A 7673-nucleotide genomic window follows, 5' to 3' on the forward strand; every position below is an offset into this window, starting at 1 on the left:
TGTGAAAAATGCCACTGGTAGTTTGATAGGGATTGCATTGAATCTGTAGATTCCTTTGGGTAGTAGAGACATTTTCACAATGTTGATTCTTCCAATTAAAGAACATGGTATATCTCTCCATCTATTTGTATCATTTTTAATTTCTTTCATCAGTGTCTTATAATTTCCTGCACACGGGTCTTTTGTCTCCTTAGGTAGGTTTATTCCTGGATATTTTATTCTTTTTGTTGCAATGGTAAATGGGAGTGTTTTCTTGATTTCAATTTCATATTTTTCATCATTAGTGTATAGGAATGCAAGAGATTTCTGTGCATTAATTTTGTATCCTGCTACTTTACCAAATTCATTGATTAGCTCTAGTTGTTTTCTGGTAGCATCTTTAGGATTCTCTATGAATAGTATCATGTCATCTGCAAACAGTGACAGCTTTACTTCTTCTTTTCCAATTTGGATTCCTTTTATTTTCTTTTCTTCTCTGACTACTGCGGCTAAAACTTCCAGAACTATGTTGAATAAGAGTGGTGAGAGTGGGCAACCTTGTCTTGTTCCTGATCTTAGTGGAAATGCTTTCAGTTTTTCACCATTGAGGACGATGTTGCCTGTGGGTTTGTCATATATGGCCTTTATTATGTTGAGAAAAGTTCTCTCTATGCCTACTTTCTGGAGGAATTTTATCATAAATGGTGTTGAATTTTGTCGAAAGCTTTCTCTGAATCTATTGAGATGACCATACGGTTTTTCTCCTTCAATTTGTTAATACGGTGTATCACATTAATTGATTTGCATATATTGAAGAATCCTTGCATTCCTGGAATAAACCCCACTTGATCATGGTGTATGATCCTTTTAACGTGCTGTTGGATTCTGTTTGCTAGTATTATGTTGAGGATTTTTGCATCTATGTTCATCAGTGATATTGGCCTGTAATTTTCTTTCTTTGTGACATCCTTCTCTGGTTTTGGTATCAGGGTGATGGTGGCCTCGTAGAATGAGTTTGGGAGTGTTCCTCCCTCTGCTATATTTTGGAAGAGTTTGAGAAGGATAGGTGTTAGCTCTTCTCTAAATGTTTGATAGAATTCGCCTGTGAAGCCATCTGGTCCTGGGCTTTTGTTTGTTGGAAGATTTTTAATCACAGTTCCAATTTCAGTGCTTGTGATTGGTCTGTTCATATTTTCTATTTCTTCCTGATTCAGTCTTGGCAGGTTGTGTATTTCTAAGAATTTGTTCATTTCTTCCAGGTTTTCCATTTTATTGGCATAGAGTTGCTTGTAGTAACCTCTCATGATCCTTTGTATTTCTGCAGTGTCAGTTGTTACTTCTCCTTTTTCATTTCTATTTCTGTTGGTTTGAGTCTTCTCCCTTTTTTTCTTGATGAGTCTGGCTAATGGTTTATCTATTTTGTTTATCTTCTCAAAGCACCAGCTTTTAGTTTTTTTGATCTATGCTATCGTTTCCTTCATTTCTTTTACATTTATTTCTGATCCGATCTTTATGATTTCTTTCCTTCTGCTAACTTTGGGGTTTTTTTGTTCTTCTTTCTCTAATTACTTGAGGTGTAAGGTTAGGTTGTTTATTCGAGATGTTTCCTGTTTCTTAAGGTAGGATTGTATTGCTATAAACTTCTCTCTTAAAACGGCTTTTGCTGCATCCCATAGGTTTTGGGTCGTCGTGTCTCCATTGTCATTTGTTTCTAGGTATTTTTTGATTTCTCCAGTAATCACTTCGTTATTAAGTAGTGTATTGTTTAGCCTCCATGTGTTTGTATTTTTTACAGATCTTTTCCTGTAATTGATATCTAGTCTCATAGCGTTGTGGTCAGAAAAGATACTTGATACAATTTCAATTTTCTTAAATTTACCATGGCTTGATTTGTGACCCAAGGTATGATCTATCCTGGACAATGCTCCATGAGCACTTGAGAAAAATGTGTAGTTTGTTGTTTTTGGATGGAATGTCCTATAAATATCAATTAAGTCCATCTTGTTTAATGTATCATTTAAAGCTTGTGTTTCCTTATTTATTTTCATTTTGGATGATCTGTCCATTGGTGAAAGTGGGGTGTTAAAGTCCCCTACTATGAATGTGTTACTGTCAATTTCCCCTTTTATGGCTGTTAGTATTTGCCTTATGTATTGAAGTGCTCCTATGTTGGGTGCAAAAATATTTACAATTGTTTTATCTTCTTCTTGGATCGATCCCTTGATCATTATGTAGTGTCCTTCTTTGTCTCTTCTAATAGTCTTTATTTTAAAGTCTATTTTGTCTGAGATGAGAACTGCTACTCCAGCTTTCTTTTGGTTTCCATTTGCATGGAATATCTTTTTCCATCCCCCTCACTTTCCATCTGTATGTGTCTCTAGGTCTGAAGTGCGTCTCTTGTAGTGAGCATATATATGGGTCTTGTTTTTGTATCCATTCAGCCAGTCTGTGTCTTATGGTGGGAGCATTTAATCCATTTACATTTAAGGTAATTATCGATATGTATGTTCCTATTCCCATTTCCTTAATTGTTTTGGGTTTGTTATTATAGGTCTTTTCCTTCTCTTCTGTTTCTTGCGTAGAGAAGATCCTTTTGCATTGGTTGTAAATCTGGTTTGGTGGTGGTGAACTCTCTCAGCTTTTGCTTGTCTGTAAAGGTTTTAATTTCTCCAATCAAAACTGAATGAGATCCTTGCTGGGTAGAGTAATCTTGGTTGTAGCTTTTTCTCCTTCATCACTTTAGACTCAGTTCTTTTCATTCTTTTTTCTTTATTCTGCTCTGCAGTAGTTATTTCCACTATTTTATCTTCCAGGTCACTTATCCATTCTTCTGCCTCAGTTATTCTGCTGTTGATCCCTTCTGGAGTATTTTTAATTTCATTTATTGTGTTGTTCTTCATTGCTTGTTTCATCTTTAGTTCTTCTAGGTCCTTGTTAAATGTTTCTTGCATTTTCTCTATTCTATTTCCAAGACTTTGGATCATCTTTACTATCATTATTCTGAATTATTTTTCAGGTAGACTGCCTATTTCCTCTTCATTTGTTACGTCTGGTGGGTTTTTATCTTGCTCCTTCATCTGCTGTGTGTTTTTCTGTTTTCTCATTTTGCTTATATTACTGTGTTTGGGGTCTCCTTTTGGCAGGCTGCAGGTTCGTAGTTCCCATTGTTTTTGGTGTCTGTGCCCAGTGGCGAAAGTTGGTTCAGTGGGTTGTGTAGGCTTCCTGGTGGAGGGGACTAGTGCCTGTGCTCTGGTGGATGAGGCTGGATCTGGTCTTTCTGGTGGGCAGGTCCACGTCTGGTGGTGTGTTTTGGGGTGTCTGTGGACTTATTATGATTTTAGGCAGCCTCGCTGCTAATGGGTGGGGTTGTGTTCCTGTCTTGCTAGTTGTTTGGCATAGGGTGTCCAGCACTGTAGCTTGCTAGTCATTGAGTGAAGCTGGGTGTTGGTGTTGAGATGGAGATGTCTGGGAGATTTTCGCCATTTGATATTACGTAGAGCTGGGAGGTCTCTTGTGGACCAGGGTCCTGAAGTCGGCTCTCCCACCTCAGAGGCACAGCACTGACTCCTGGCTGCAGCACCAAGAGCCTTTCATCCACATGGCTCAGAATAAAAGTGAGAAAAAGTAGAAAGAAAGTAAGAAAGAAAGAGGATAAAATAAAGTAAGATAAAATAAAATAAAGTTATTAAAATAAAAAATACTTATTAAAAAATTTTTTTAAGTAAAAAAAACAGACGGACAGAACCCTAGGACAAATGGTGAAAGCAAAGCTGTACAAACAAAATCTCACACAGAAGCGTACATATACACACTCACCAAAAGAGGAAAAGGGGAAAATATAATATACCTTGCTCTCAAAGTCCACCTCCTCAATTTGGGATGATTCATTGTCTATTCAGATATTCCACAGATGCAGGGTACATCAAGTTGTGGAGATTTAATCCGCTGCTCCTGAGGCTTCTGGGAGAAATTTCCCTTTCTCTTCTTTGCTCGCATAGCTCTGGGGATTCGGCTTTGGATTTGGCCCCGCCTCTGCGTGTAGGTTGCCTGAGGGCGTCTGTTCTTCGCTCAGACAGGAAGTGGTTAAAGGAGCCGCTGATTCGGGGGCTCTGGCGCTCTCAGGCCGGGGGAGGGAGGGGCACGGAGTGCGGGGCAAACCTGCAGCGGCAGAGGCCGGCGTGACGTTGCACCAGCCTGAGGCGCGCCGTGCGTTCTCCCAGGGAAGTTGTCCCTAGATCACGGGACCCTGGCAGTGGCGGGCTGCACAGGCTTCCCGGAAGGGGGGTGTGGATAGTAACCTGTGCTCGCACACAGGCTTCTTGGTGGCGGCAGCAGCAGCCTTAGCGTCCCATGCCCGTCTCTGGGGTCCGTGCTGTTAGCCGTGGCTCGCGCCCGTCTCTGGAGCTCCTTTAAGCGGCGCTCTTAATCCCCTCTCCTCGCGCACCAGGAAATAAAGAGGGAAGAAAACGGCTCCTGCCTCCCGGCCAGCCGTGGTGCACTAACCGCTTCAGGCTGTGTTCACGCGGCCAGTCCTCTCCCTGCGCTCCGACCGAAGCCCGAGCCTCAGCTCCCAGCCCCGCCCACCCCGGCGGGTGAGCAGACAAGCCTCTCGGGCTGGTGAGTGCCGGTCGGCACGGATCCTCTGCGCGGGAATCTCTCCGCTTTGCCCTCCGCACCTCTGTTGCTGCGCTCTCCTCCGCGGCTCCAAAGCTTCCCCCTCTGCCCCCCGCAGTCTCCGCCCGCGAAGGGGCTTCTAGTGTGTGGAAACCTTTCCTGCTTCACTGCTCCCTCCCACTGGTGCAGGTCCCGTCCCTATTCTTTTGTCTGTTTTTTCTTTTTTCTTTTGCCCTACCCAGGTACGTGGGGAGTTTCTTGCCTTTTGGGAGGTCTGAGGTCTTCTGCCAGCGTTCAGTAGGTGTTCTGTAGAAGTTGTTCCACGTGTAGATGTATTTCTGATGTATCTGTGGGGAGGAAGGTGATCTCCGTGTCTTACTCTTCCGCCAGCTTCCCCTCTCTAGCCTAGGGTTCTTTTTAAATCTCTATAAACTATTTATTTAAAAATGGTTTGTAAACCACTCATAGTTGCACCTAATCTGCTTGCTAGTCATTAAACACATATGACCCATTATGTCAAGCTAATTGAATAAATATTGTAGAACAACTCTGCATCAAGCACTCTTTGGTTTCGTGAATAGTAAACGGGCAAGATATGGCCACAACATCAAAGAATTCAGTTTAGTGGGAGGTCCATGACATAAATAAAAAATTACAACACAGCCTTGGTGAATAGCGGAGTGGAAGTATATAAATGGTACAGAAAAAGGCATAAAAGACGGGGGGGGGGGGGGTTTGGAGGCTTCTTCAAAGGCACACCTGCTTAAAATATGCAGATTCTTCCCCAAACCTGCCATGGTGAGTGCAATGCTGAGAATTAGAGTTATTCATTTGGAATAATAAATTACTCCCAGAAATCCTACATATTCATATTACTTGGAAAAGCATGATTCCTTAATATTGATTATTGTTAGCATAGATTCATTTGTACAAAAAAAAGTGGAACACAAGATATGTGTGTGTTTTGGTGAGAGGATAACTTAAATGTCATGGGACACAGTCCATCAAGGACTAGCTCAGAAGAGACATACATTCCGAAGAACCTAGAAGGTGGACCAGCGTGGTGAACACATGACCTAAGAGTAACTCAGGCTTGTCCTGACCAGACTTATTAAAAACAGAGTTATTACTCACTGTTTCTTCTAAAATTAGGTCACTAATTAATCTATCAATAGGTATTTATTGGACACATTTCTCCAACTTTGTGTTTTTTTTAATACAGTCTTTAGAGTCAAATCAAGACCATCCTTCTCTTTCCTAAGACTGATTTTGGACTTCCTCACGGCCTCTTGCCAGCAAAACAACATGCAAACGTAGGGAAAAAAACACATAAAGTTCAGGTTTCTGATGCTGATGCTTAGGTAAGTGGTAGCTGACCTTCCCATGCAAATTTGCATCATACTGCTGTTATACCACGTTTATGTCTTCTTGTTCTCTTTTAGACCGGTCACCAATCCCATCTCTTGTTACGAGACAGCTGGTGCTAGCTACTCACCCCTAATCTTTCTTTAATCAACTCCATCCAGCTTTCCTTCCACCCCTGCCTTAAGCAAATGAGGAAAAAATGAAAGTTTCTAAGACTTTAAAAGACTAAAGTTCAAGCGAGGCCAAATAATAACTCAGCATTACTAACTATCAACAAAATTTGGGGCAACAATCGGGCTCTGGGTTTGTCTCCAATTCTCCAAGATCCTCACTACACAAAGGTTAATCAAAGAATGATTATCTTTCCCACACCATGCTCACATTGGGTGGGTGTATCTTTGAGTGGTAATTACAATTGAACTACTGCTACAATCTACAATGTTTTATTCTAATTGACAAAAAGAATGTAGGGAAATTCTGAAAGAGAAGTTTATTAATAATGAAAATGGCACAGTTATATACATGAGAAAAAAGACCTTTCATATACATAAAGACTGTTAAATTTTTATTTCTAATTAGCTAGTATTAAGACTAGAGCATTTCAAGAAAACAGTACAGTAACATGAGTTTATCTGACCCATACTTTATGTACAGTGTCATTATAAACAAGATGAAAAAGAAAAATCCTTCATTATCCATACTCCACATTGAACATATATTATGGTCACTTCAGAATCATCACACAGTCTGAATACATAAATAATTATACCTTTATTCTCTGATATCATGGTAACATTTTTCCTATTTATTCCCTTAATCACTAAAGAACGAATTATATATAAGTGAAGAAAAAAAAGTCAGGATAAGGAATCATTTAAACCTGGCTGTAGCTACAGATTGTGTGTTCTAACTTGTGTCTTATTACCCTGAGGGGAGTGATTTAACCTGTATCTTGTTAACTCATAGGGATAGTATAAGGTTTTACAAAATGCATGACTCAAGGAAATTTCTAGGTAGATTCATTACTTCAATTACTTTCTAGTACCCTCCCACCTTCCCACCTCCAGCCAGGATCTTCTGTGAAACACAATGCAACTGATTTTAGGATTGGGACCTTCACACCATTTTTCTGCATTCATTGCACACTTGGGAATAGAATGAGCTAGGATGCATAACTCACTGCAGCTGGATTGTAAATCTGAAAGGCTGGCCCCCCACCCATCCTACTGGGAATTGTTACAAACATTTTAAGAGAAAAAAAAAAAAGACCCATATTTTTCTTGGCTAAAATATCTCAATTTAATAAAGTAAGTTATTCTCCTAAATCAGCAGTTTTCTTATGGAGTAAATATGTTACCTTCTTTTCCCATTTCAAAATGAAAATTCAATTCACAGGCTGATAGATGTCAAAGTATCCATTATTGAAAACATGGAAATGACACAAAGATACCAGCTGCCTAAAACTCATGAAATGGAAGAAGGCAAACTTATAAAACAAGCATGCAAGTAAATAACTAAATCAGGTATCATATTTGAGCCAACATGGTTTGAGAGCCTACAAAGAATATTTATGCAATTTATATCTTTGTGTTAGAAGTAATATTAAGTCAGGGTCGTTCAACTATATTAAAATTTACTATGTGGTAAAAAGCGGGGGGAGGGGAGCAGCCAAGCCATGATGACCAGATACTGCAGGAAAAAAAAAAAAAAAAAAA

Source organism: Lipotes vexillifer, unplaced genomic scaffold, assembly GCF_000442215.2.
Source record: "Lipotes vexillifer unplaced genomic scaffold, Lipotes_vexillifer_v1.1 scaffold1016, whole genome shotgun sequence".
Lineage (NCBI taxonomy): Eukaryota > Metazoa > Chordata > Mammalia > Artiodactyla > Lipotidae > Lipotes > Lipotes vexillifer.